The sequence below is a fragment of the Salvia splendens genome, chromosome 8 (assembly GCF_004379255.2).
Source record: "Salvia splendens isolate huo1 chromosome 8, SspV2, whole genome shotgun sequence".
Classification (NCBI taxonomy): domain Eukaryota; kingdom Viridiplantae; phylum Streptophyta; class Magnoliopsida; order Lamiales; family Lamiaceae; genus Salvia; species Salvia splendens.
The window spans coordinates 33,149,572-33,162,951 of NC_056039.1; positions in this window are offsets into that span (position 1 = coordinate 33,149,572).

Below are 13,380 nucleotides of genomic sequence, written 5' to 3' on the forward strand. Positions count from 1 at the left end.
ATAATATCATACTAATGTGGTCTTCAGGTGTACACCACCGGGACCCAACAGAAACAATCTAGTTTTGACACTCACTATCCTAGTTAAATTGAAACGCGACGATATCTTTTATTGTGCCTGTGATCCACAAATAAAGGAAAGAGTTTAGCAGGACTACTATGAAATTATCATTGTTTTCAAATTAAGCTATTAGCATAAAATGTGAATTGCTATAAAATCAATGACTTAAAAAAATTATGCACATAAATTATGTAGTTAATTCCTTTTATCCTCGTATATCGACTAACGAGAATGCCGGGGTCGACTAACGCTCGTACGAGCTGATGTGTGTAGGGTTGGTTCGATACGGTATACCGTACCAAAAGTTACGGTATGACAAAACACCACACCGATATAGTACCGAACCGAAAATTCGGTAAGGTAGTTTCGATACTGCTACCATATCATGATTTCGGTATACCGAATTGCGATACGCCATACCGTTATACCAAAACCAGATCTTAATACAAAAACTCATAACAAAATCATATGTAGGGCAGTTTTAGGTCATTGTTGTATTTATAGGTTATTTTAATAAATGATGACCTAAAACGATCTAAAAATGACATTGAATCCAGATTTTATAAAATGGCCTAAAACTGATTAATAATGACCTTATGTATTTTTGGTTAATTACTGACCATTAGATCATCTAATTCTAGGGTCAAGATATGGGTTACATTTCTGGACTTAAATACATACATGTTTGGATCATCTCTCTATGTTTATGGATATGTAATAATCAATTGGTATAACAGTATATCGAAGTGTCGGTATATGTCGATGATCGGAATAGGCATATATACCGGTATACCGCGGCATGGAAAATCTAATACCGTTACCGTACCGAATCTTTCGGTACAATATTATACCGCACTGAAAACTAAGGTATACTGAAGTTTTCAACAACTTATCTCTTACCTTTCTTCCTTCTCTCTTACTAATAATATGGACCCCACGTTCCACTAACACTACTTCTCTCTTACTTTACTAATTCTATATTAAAACCCGTGTCATTCACAATGTGTCATATTTTTTTTGGACGGATGAAGTATATCTTTTGGCATTAGTATAATACTATCACGAATTACGATAGCCTTGAATTTGTTTCCAGAAAAAGTTAGCCCCCTCTGAATGGGTTCGTTGGGTTTGGGGTGATGAGAAACGTGACATTTTATTTATGGGAAAGGTAAGGAGTTAAAGAGTCTATAATAATGGTGACTTATTAGTAAGCATTTTCCAAGGAGTAAGAAATGTAGAATTCACCAAATTTTTATTTTGACTTTTGAAGTGCGAAAACACATAAGTTTGTTAGGAATAGAGTTTTGGAGAAAATACCAAAAATGTTCAATAAATAGCAAATTAATTGAATAAGAAAAAATAATATTACTAAGTAACTATTCAAATTCAGCAATAATTTTAGAAATATTCATCAGTATATATGTAGGCAACAGTGGCCTAATTAAGAAGGTCAAGATTTCTTTCCCTACTAGGCATTGATAATGCTGTTTATCTCCAATTAGAAATCAATGATGGCAGGAATTTTTTAAGAGCATAACAAAAATCTGAAAATCGAAAGTATTTAGTGGTGGGGATCACGGCTGCACCATTACCAACATAAACTGCTATCTGAGTAATGTGACTAAAACGACAAAATCAATTAATAAGCATTAGTTGTTAATGCTGTATATATAGAAGTAGTACTAACCAATTCAATCACAAACAGTGACCGTGTGGTGGCCGGGCTCGACTAATGAGAATGTCGGGGTCGACTAACGCTCGTACGAGCTGGTGTGTGTAGGGTTGGTTCGATACGGTATACCGTACCAAAAGTTACAATATGATCAAACACCACACCGATATCGTACCGAACCAAAAATTCAGGTAAGGTAGTTTTGATACCGTTACCATATCGTGATTTCGGTATACCGAACTTCGGTACGCCATACCGTTATACCAAAACCAGATCTTAATACAAAAACTCATAACAAAATCATACGTAGGGCGGTTTTAGGTCTTTGTTGTATTTATAGGTTATTTTAATAAATAATTACCAAAAACGATCTAAAAATGACATCGAATCCAGATTTTATAAAATGGCCTAAAACTGATTAATAATGACCTTCTGTGTTTTTGGTTAATTATTGATCATTAGATCATCTAATTTTAGGGTCAAGATATGGGTTACATTTCTGGACTTAAATGCATACTTGTTTGGATCATCTCTCTATGTTTATGGATATATAATAATCAATTGGTATACCAGTATACCGAAGTGTCGATATATGTCGATGATCGGTATAGGCATAGATACCGGTATACCGCGGTATGGAAAATTTAATACCTTTACCGTACCGAATCTTTCGGTACGATATGATACCATACTGAAAACTATGGTATACTGAAATTTTTTATTTTCGGTATTTTTCGGCACGGCAAGTCCGATATTCAGGTATTTTCGGTATAATTTCCCACCCCTAAATGTGTGGGCTGAAAGAAAGCCATATGTACTAATGAAAATTAATTGTGTATGAATATATGTGAAAGTATGGATAAGAATATGTGAGCTTTATTTACAGATAGTAGAACATATATAAACATATTCACCGACTACGAGTGCAAGTGATGAACTCCAACCAAACACTAACAATATTGAATCAGAAGTTAGCTTCCAATCGAAATCACGTATGCCTACAATCTAGATTATGAGCTTGTGCAAGAGGTTTCCAATTTAGATTCAAGAGACACATGAAAATTAAAAAATCCGGATCGATAAATTCGGTGTTCTAGCACTTTCTTAACTCTTACTATCACTAGATAGAACATATATAAAATTAATCACCTGCTACAAGTGCAAATGATTTATTTCAACAATCCTACTCCAGCCAAACACTAACATTGTTGAATGAGAAGTTAACTTCCAATAGAAATCATGTATGCGGCCTACAAATCAGATTATGAGCTTGTACAAGAGGTTTCCAATACATATTGAAGATACACATAAAAATTTAAAAATCTGGATTGATAAATTTGGTGTTCTAGCACTTAACTTGTACTATCATCAAAGTTTAATCCAACAAAAGATGAAGAATAATAAAACCTTTCACCGAGGAGAGCGATAAAATAACTTTCACAGCAAGAGACGCCAAAACCAAACGACTAAGCAAATCCCTCGCAACCTTGAGGAGGCCGTCGGCGGGATTAAGCAATAGTTGACGCCTTGAAAAGGTCGTCGGAGACCCCAAAATCAAACTAGTATTTCATTCTACTGAGAGAGCGAAAATGAGTGCATTTTTCTTGTGGGCTACACAACTGCAAACTGTACCTATATAACAGAAACGACAATAATTTTATTCTTTAATTTAGATATTATTTGAATAACTCTATTATAGCCTTTTCTTATTTTTAGATTTCACCAATCACCATAATTATTTTCATGCTCTCAAAATTATGGTGTACTTAAATCAATTGAACTATAACTTGTACATTATGAGAAGATAATTACTCATTGATAAGTAGATACGATAATAGATTACTCCCTTCTTCCCCTCATTAGGAGTCTCGATCTGTGATTTTAGTTCGTCCACAAATGGGAGTTTTGTTTCCCTTTTACTTTAAATAATAGATAGGTCTCACATTACATTAACTCGTTCTAACCACATTTTATTACAAAACTAATGCTACTACACACCGTAATCATCAAGATTGTAAATATTCTATCACCAATTAACATTTATACTATTATTCTGCATATGTAAAATCAAACAATTTCCTAGAAAATTTAATGACCATGATCTCGACAGTTTATTTTGTTAGAAGTTTCTCTATAGTTTGTAATTAATGACCTTTTAATTAGTTTGTTAAGATTTGAGTTAGTCTCAGATTTCCTTTCCAAATTAGTTTGTTTGTTTGTTTAGTTTATGACTACGATAGGATAATAGTCTCAAGAGTATAGTTTGCTTGGTTTATTGTGCCTTATGAATAAAAAAGATATAGTTACATAAAAATGTACATACCACTAGTACTTATATGCCCCTACTATATGGAGTGAGTTCTACCATTTTTTGATATAATTAAAATGACAACGGTTTTTTATTTTCCATCTAAAACTAGTTTAGAAATTGGTATAACAACTGAATATGCCACGTATTCTTTAAACTATGATTATGAATTAAAATACAGTACAATTTAAAAAGTGTTGGATATCAATCCTCTTGACTTTTCTCCATATTTATTTCGTTAGTAGTTGGAATTGGAGTTGTGGAGTAACTCAATTGCCTTTGTAGACGAGATGAGGTTTAAGTATTTATATTTTCCGAATGTTGTACCTATAAATAACGGAGAATGATAAAAAAATAGTTTTGTTCATTAATCGATCTATTAATTTTTTTTTATCAAAAACTCTACACATATTTATAACATATAGAGATAGAAAGGGATATATCTATACTAAATAAATCAATGACATCTTAATAACAAGGAAAATAAAGAATAAAAAAATATGGCTGAATAAAAATATGCTTATTCGCAATTCACTTCCCATATAAAATGTACCACACATTGTAGTTGATGTTTTCCATGCATATAATAAGTTTAAAGTTTGAGTTGCCTCAAATATGTGAGGAATATATGTGAATTGTAACTCAGACTAAAATAAATTTAATTTATACTTCCTCCGTCCCAAATAATTTGTCACTATTTGATCCGGCACGAATTTTAAGAAATGTATTAATAGAAAGTGAGTTGAAAAGTTAATGACATGTGGATCCTACTTTTATATACTACTATTAGTTTTATATTAAAAAGTGAGTGAGAATGAGTTAATGGAATATGAGGTCCACTATCTAAAATGGTAAAAGTGAAAGGTGATAAATTTTTTGGGATGGATAAAAATGAAAATAAGTGACAAATTTTTTAGAATTGAGGGAGTAATATAAATTAAACAAAGAACCTAATGTATGTGGTAAAGAAATATTTATACCTCAAAATGGATGGGTGGGCCTTTAAGACGTACTAGTATTTGTGTAGGGGGAATTGGGCTTTATCTTAGCCGAGGTCCAATATCTTTTGAAATAATTAAAGTAATAAAGTAAAATATCAATCACATCATTTCATAAAGTCTATGTACAATATCTTAAGCGTGCTTCTAAATATTTTAAGCTCAATATAATATTTCAATGTAATGTAAACATAATATTTCTACATTTTGTAAATTTATAAATTTATAAATGTAATGTAAACATAATATTAACAATTTTTATTCGATAATACATACAATAATATTTCAATGTTTGTCAACCGGGTCATTGACCTCAATGAGGAAATCCAGAAAATGAAACACGTGCAGTCAAAGAAAAAGGTCGTTGCTAGCAATCTGGCATCAAAAAGCAAGAGGCGGTCGGTGGGCACCATTGGAAACAGATGATGGATGAAGAACAAAAGTGAACTCCAGCCTCGAAGGATTGTGACTATCGTAGAGTCGACAATAACTCTAGCCAAGATATAATTATGTTTTTTGGCCTTCGTAGACTGACACTGAGATCCATCTACTTGAGTCATCTATTGATTGCGCTCGTCCCTGGATGAATTCTAATGGAATCTTTCAATAAATAGAATAGATGAGTTGGTTATACAAATTCAAAAAGTCATAAATTTGATTTCTTTTTAAGTCATAAATTTAATTTAAACACATATTCCTCAGAATTATAAGCACATAGTGTTATTCAATAATAATCTATAGATCGGCAACATACATAGGCGAATGACGAATCTATCAATATCTACTCTCTCATATTTAATTTTATTTTTTCCTACTTTATTCTCTTTTTTTTCATTCCTATTTTATTTTACTTAAATTTATAGAACATAATTTTCTTAAATTCATATTCCCCAAAGAAACACTTTAATTAATTTTCTTAAAACTTGTGAATAGTTGCTGATTTAATTAAAAGAAATTTGGTGTACTCGTTTCTATACAAGAAAACGTTATTAAAGCCTACGCAACGTTTGTTTTTTTTTTTCTCACACACATACACATCGGAGTTCGTGATACATTTGGCAAGCTAACTAGCCCTTCCCAACCCTCGTGGCTCGTGAACTAGCCTCCCTCCAGCCGGATTCGGTCTCGTAAACTAGCCTTGGTCAGGCTCGTAGACCAGCCACCCTCCGACGGGTTCGGCCAGTAGACCAGCGCTGTCCCGGATGGGTCAAGGGCTCATCAGCTTGCCAAGCCCCAAGGCAACGAGCCTTGTAAAGGCCCACAGGGGAAATTAATCCAAGGTTGCACCATCCAGGTTGAGCTAGGAGTCATGGATTAAAGCCTACGCAACGTTAGCAAAATAGAAATTACCATTTCTGGAAAAAAGTTATAAAGGTAAAACAAGAAAACAGTATATACGCATTTTGGAAGGATATTCCTCACTCGTCGCCACATATCATCGAAAGTAACATATCAATGCCGTATGCCACTTTTTATTTGGAGAAATTAATTTAGAAACGTTTTAGCGTGGTATTTTAATCTTTTGGTGAAAGTAATTAAGACTCTAATTAATTCTATTATGTCAGTCCCGAACTTTGGCGAAATCGAGACATATGAAACCAAGATTAACATTACAAATTGGAAAAACTAATATTATTTACATTAATTACAACAAATACTATATGCAATAGAGAAGTGGAGAAACGAAATGATTTCCCCAACTTGGTGACAAACTCATCACATTCCATAAGTCGATATTAAACAGATTTCATTCTTATACATAGGAGTATACCTCATGATCTTGATATCAAATTGAATGTGTCTCTTTCACCTATGATTATTTAATTTTACAATTGAATAGTTTAAACCGTATACCTCCAAATTAAAATACCAACGGAAATGTGAAGCTTATACGTACATTAGTACATACAAACAAACTAATGGCAACCACAAGAATATATGAGCATACATTTATTAATTCATAAATAAAATTTTGTTAATAGCTGTTTGCATTATAGTTGTCTGAACTAATTCTTCTAAAGTAATAAATTAATGTACTTAAATTTTTTATACATGTATATAATTAGAGTTTTTAGGTATTTTACATTTAAAACCGATTCGAAGATACTAATTACTTTTCAAAATAAATTTATGTATTACATAATTATCTTCCTGCAATAATTTAGTAAAATATTTAATGGGGATGTACTTAAAAAATAACTAATTTTAAAATTACAATATACATCCAATCTCGTGCTGCCACGTGGTACGAAACATGCCATATTGTAAACCCTGAAATGCAATATATATTTATATATAAAATTTGAAAGTACGCTCCAATAAAACTCGTGAGTTTTCAATCATTCGGTAAACAAAGCAAACTTCAGAACGATAATATTCAATTCTTGAGTCTTGATTGATTTTCACCTAATAATCATAAGTATTAACTTTGACTAAATTAATATATACCATCAATCGATTAGTAACAACTTGCCGTTATCTAAATGTTTGATACAATCTCAAAGCAAATTACTCTTAAATGAAATGACATTATATACTATCTCATCTACAAATATATTCTAATATTCTAATATTCTAATTATTCATTTTAGATAGTCGACAAAATCTAATCACCTTCTATTGTTTTTACAAGTGTTTTGGCTTAATAAGGCAGGTCTCATTCTTCAGTGTAAGTCAATTTATTTTTCTCTTTATCATTTTCATAATTTAGCGTCCACAATAGTGCTTCTAAACCGGTCGGCCGAGTGCAGTGGTTTTTAGAGCGCTATTGCAAGGGAAAGAAGTGGGGGAATTGGCCGCTTGCGGCGGGATTCCCGGCCTTATTATGGCCGGTTCCCGCCGGGCAAACTTCAATATTTAAAAAAAATACATCTCATCTATAAATACCCCTATTTTTAATATTATATTTTTAAATTTATTTTATTTTGCTAACTAAAAAACTTGAAAAAAGAGCGTAAAATAAAATGATAAAATAAGTTGTTGTTAATTTTAGACTAGCTTATTGTAGGTGTTAGTGTCTGAAATTTAAAATATTGATATGACAAAGAAAAAATTGGATGTGACCAATTTTGGGACTGTTTTTTTAACCGTGGATGCCCTTAGTAATTTAGTATTAAAATCTCTAAGTCAAGTACTAATATCGAAAGTGTTACCGTTTATTTTATTTTTTATAAAGGCCCCACATAAGATTTTGAGGGTGATTGAAATGAAGCATCTCTATGCCTCTAACACAAGAAATTTAAATTATTTCCAGCCTTGAGTAAAATTTAAACATGTGTGTGTAAGAAAAAGAGAGAGAAAGTTGATAATGATAATTATAACCAGTCTGAAATTCAATAATGGAAGAAAGGTAAGGCAGCAATCTTGATAGGGGGGACCTCTTTAACACAAGTCATAATAAAATAATTACTAAATAGTTGGATGGCCTTTGTAATAAAAGTAAGTGAAATTAATAATGCTCCTACAAGAAAACTAACAAGTATATAATTTATTTTCACAGGGTCCCAATTGTGGTGACAGAGTATCATGTCCACAATTAAGACATTGGTGTCTTTTCCAAACAAAATGTTAACATATGTGTCATTTTAAAGTGTGTCCAAATAAGATGGCTCAGTCATGGTCCCAAAATCCACACTCCATTATACCCCACCATTTTCTAAGATAAACCCCTTCAGCATTTCATGGTCCATGAAAACAACTCCTTTCACAAACTACACTAATTATTTTAGGTGGCACAATCTTTTTGCTTCATTAATTAGTTTGATATCTTGATGATGGAATTGGTAGTTTGTATATATAGGGAAAGATGGAGGATTAAGTACTAGTATAATTTTGTGTTTGCAATAACTAAAAACTTATTTATGTACCGGATGTTGATCTATTGTTTTTATTTAAAGAGATTTTTTCCATCAAACAATAATGTAAACTAGACAAAATACACTGGTAAGAAAAAAAAAGATTCACACACAAATAATTACCAATAGATAGAAGAAAAACTGCAGGTAATAGCTAAAGGATCTCCCACTCTTGCAAAAACTAGCAAACAACCACGAAAAAATAGTAACAACACAGCAAAATCAAATCACAAAATCACACCCAAGATACTCTGTGGAAGCTCAAAATGAAAGAGTTAAGAGAACATACCGCGCGATACCTAGGAAGTTACATATAAGAAGAGTTATCATTTTGTATTCGTACATAAATTTTTGTTGCCATTTATTCCCAAATCAATAAACCTTTTTAAGCACATATAAAGAAAGTCCTTTTTAAGCCAATTTTTCTTATTCTCGTACTTTAATTATTTTAGGGTTTTTTCTACTAATACTCCAATCCTAAAATTATAATACTGGAGGAAATTAAGTTGAAATATATGGAGAAAAGAAAGTCTATTTTCATATGTTATAGTATATTTCTGTATGTTCATACTACTTTGGTCTTGCTCACTGTTCATCAACACACATGCATGAGTTTGATTATGGGCCAAGTGATGTTGATTATTTTCATTATTATATTTTAAATCCTACCCCATAAATGGTCGATTCTGAGTTTAGGTCTTAAGAGGCCAAGTATTCTTATAGTGGAATTTATAAAGCTATTGAGTTGTGTGTATTCAATGATTGATCCAAGTTGAATGGAACGATCAATTCAAATTTATGGTCTACGAGAATTGGAAAACTTTATTAAATTCGATTTTTGAAGATACTATTGATTCTATGGAGTGGGCCAAGTGGTAGCTCCGTCAAAAATTTCAGGGTTAAGAGTTACTTTGCTTTGCATCCGCCTACCGTACCAGCTATCGATATTGCATCACTTATGTCTTTCAACGTCGTCGATGACCTTCTTTATTGTATTTGCATGCTTAATCCAATTGGACTTAAAAATTGCCAAATAAAATATAGTCTTTATGTCTTTACTATAAATAATAATCCATAATCATCGTTCAATCTATCTAATTAATTGATTAATATATATACACTATCAACTAATTCTCTTTTCATTCATATTAAATTTTGTATTGATATCAACTACTTCACAGTTCACATGTATTCGAACTGAGACCTTTAGTTTCCAACATTACACACATGCATTTCCATGTATGGTCATATTAGCTTTGTATAATTAACATCACATTATTATTATTATTATTATTATTATTATTATTATTATGGTTTACAATTTTATTTTTTCTTCAATATCTAAAATAATTAACAACGTAGACATTCTATGAGTCAAATTTTGTAATAATATTGTGCAATAAATACAATCATGATACGCCTGACCTTGAAAATACTAGATATCAGAAAATTGGACCAAAATATCCTAGAACTGACTTCTCAGACTGAATAGATTTGCAAAAAAAGGAAAATGAAAAAATAAACAGACCAAAAAGAAAAACTTAAATGTCGGTTTGAGTACGACTACGAGACAAATATATTTTCAATAAAATCTAACCCTAACTTGTGTGGTAGAAATGGTAGAGGCTTTTCATTAATGATTTAGATTTTATTGTATGTGGCTTCTAAATTTGACGGCATATCTTTATTAAGTTGTCAATTTTTTCGAACTATATCTCCAATTATGAATAAATAATAATTCATGGGGTATAACATTATATATAGCTTACACATAAATATATATCCACCATGTTTTACATTAGTTTGTGAATTTGTGGAGTGTTATTAATTATTGATATCTCCATATAAGCTCTAGTAAAATTAGAGTCTGCACCAGCAAATTATTTATAATTAAAATATTTATTCATCTTTGTAGTTTTTTAATGTTATCATCCCAATAATTTACCAAACGTATCATGATTCAAGAATGCTTCAAGGAATATTGAGATTTGATTTTAAAATGCTGCATAGTTTTAAGGAGTGAGAATTGTGTCTCATCAAAGCATAAATACTCTATAACTGAGGTTTTTCCCAATTCCTGGACGAATTATGATTTAAAAAGCTCAAATCAATTCTATATTATCTCGTAATAGCATTTAAAAAATAATTCTTTCTGTCTTAAACGTATACTATTTACGTATATTAATTTTAAAATTTTAAACATGCATTATTTTAATAAAGTTAACTGCAGTCTACAAGCAATATAAAGCTTTTTTCCTTAAAAAAAACTAGTGGAGAGTGAAACATATAGAGATAGAGAGAGTGCTGACTTAACAGTTCTTGAATTGGCCATATACGGACCAAAATAATTCTATGGTTTATTTTGAATTTTGGATACACATATAGATTTTCTTATCAAATTTTGATGAAATTAGCTTTAGAAGTATACATGTATTTTAAGTGCTAGCTCATAGTTTTACGACCTAATAACTTCGAGGGTCATCTTGAATGAATTTAAATAACTTTTCATGTTTTTATAGGGACAAATAAGAGTATATATATAGATGTAAGTATTATAGGTTAGTGATATAGGGAAATCACTACTTAAATGCATAATTAGAGAATACGAATTGAATTTAGTTCACTATACAGACGTTTTAGTTCACAACATGAATTTGAAAACATGGAGTAAACCAAAACGCCATTGTAGTGAACTAAATATTTCATTGAGTAAATACGTCACTAGGAGTATAAATCATAGTGAACTAAATTACTCTCATAGTGAACTAAATTTGTGTTATCTAGTTATGCATCTAAGATTAGTTATGCTTTGATCATCTTTCTATGTTACAAATATCAAATATATATGCGCAATGAAAATATAAGAGAAAACTATATTTTTTCCCTAAAATTTTGGATCATGAAAGAAAATTTGTATCGATTACCAGATGTACTTAGTGTTAAAACTGTTAAAAATCTTATCTCACGTCGACTTGGTGATGATCCTAGCTCTTCTATATAAGTGTGAATAACCCCCCCTTATAAGGCATTTTAAGGGGTGAGTGACTCATTTCTAATATGGTATCAGAGCGGGCCCAAGTCGATGATGGATTTATCTCTTTTATCTCTTCTCTTGCCTACCCACGTGATGGAAGTACGATGTGTCATTCCGGCCCACACGTGAGGGGCGTGTTAAAACTCTTAAAAATCTCATCCCACGTCGACTTGGTGATGATCCTAGCTCCTCCATATAAGTGTGGATAACTCTCCCTCTTATAAGGCTTTTAAGGGGTGAGTGATGCATTTATAATACTTAGTATACATATTTTTTTTTCATATTTTGGACAAATTCATATGCGACAGATATTATACACGGAAGTATACATGGATTCGAATATTTACTTAAATTAAATTTGATCGAATTTTCTTATTAAAAATAAAATGAGAAAATGTAATTCTCGGAAGTGGGGGATGCTGACTGGATTGGGGCTACATTTTGTACGGTGGAAATCGGTAAATCAATCTTGTTTGTTGGTAATGCTTGTACTTGGTGATTATTATATGTCCAAAATTTCTTTATTAGTTTCTTTATTAGTTTTCACTTTAATGGTAATTCTTGGAGTATCATTTACTCTAGGGCCAGAGGGAGTAGTGGCATAGAATTATTTTTTGGCCCATTTGTATCTTACTTTTAATTATAAATTTCATGTATTTTTCTCCTAAATCGTAAATCATAGTACTATGATTCATTATATCCAATCATCATTCATAATTATATTTTAATACTTCATTTCAAATATAGTAGTATTTGATATATTGACTATTCCATAAGTAAAGCTTTTATTTGTTTAGTAATAAATATTAATTGTGATACATTATACTAATATAAATATGTTTATAGCAAGTATTATTAAAAGAGAATTTTTTGTATGTCTGGCCTCAAGTAGTTTGCCAGTCACATGTAACAGCGTGCCGTTTCAACCACATTTAATTTCAAGATTAAAGTCAGGTTTATGTCATGTCACTGTGTATTAACCCTTTAATCTTTTTCCCGATTTTTCACAAAAATAATGGGACAATTAGACATACCAAAAAAGATAACAAAAGGATAAGGGCCCATATATTAATTATTAAGGCTTTATTTGAAGTCAATTATGGGATAATGAATAACTTTCTATTACACCAAACAAGGTTCTTCGCTTTGGTGGGCACCTCCATCGCTGTTGAATAATCGTCTTATAAAATAAATATTCTTTTAAAAGGTGGTTATATCATTATTTGTATAGTTCTACTTTTATTTGATGGTTATCATAAATTTCTTGTCAATTTCATATTTTTTTAAATTTGAATATAACATTGTTCGATTTTTTTGTAATTGCCCACACGATGGCTAAGATAAAAAATAATGTAACAATAACAAAACCATATCGTTATAGATGAATTGACATCGGTTTAATCAACACTCAGAATAGAATGGCGTCGTTTTACTATTTTTATTTTAATCATTGT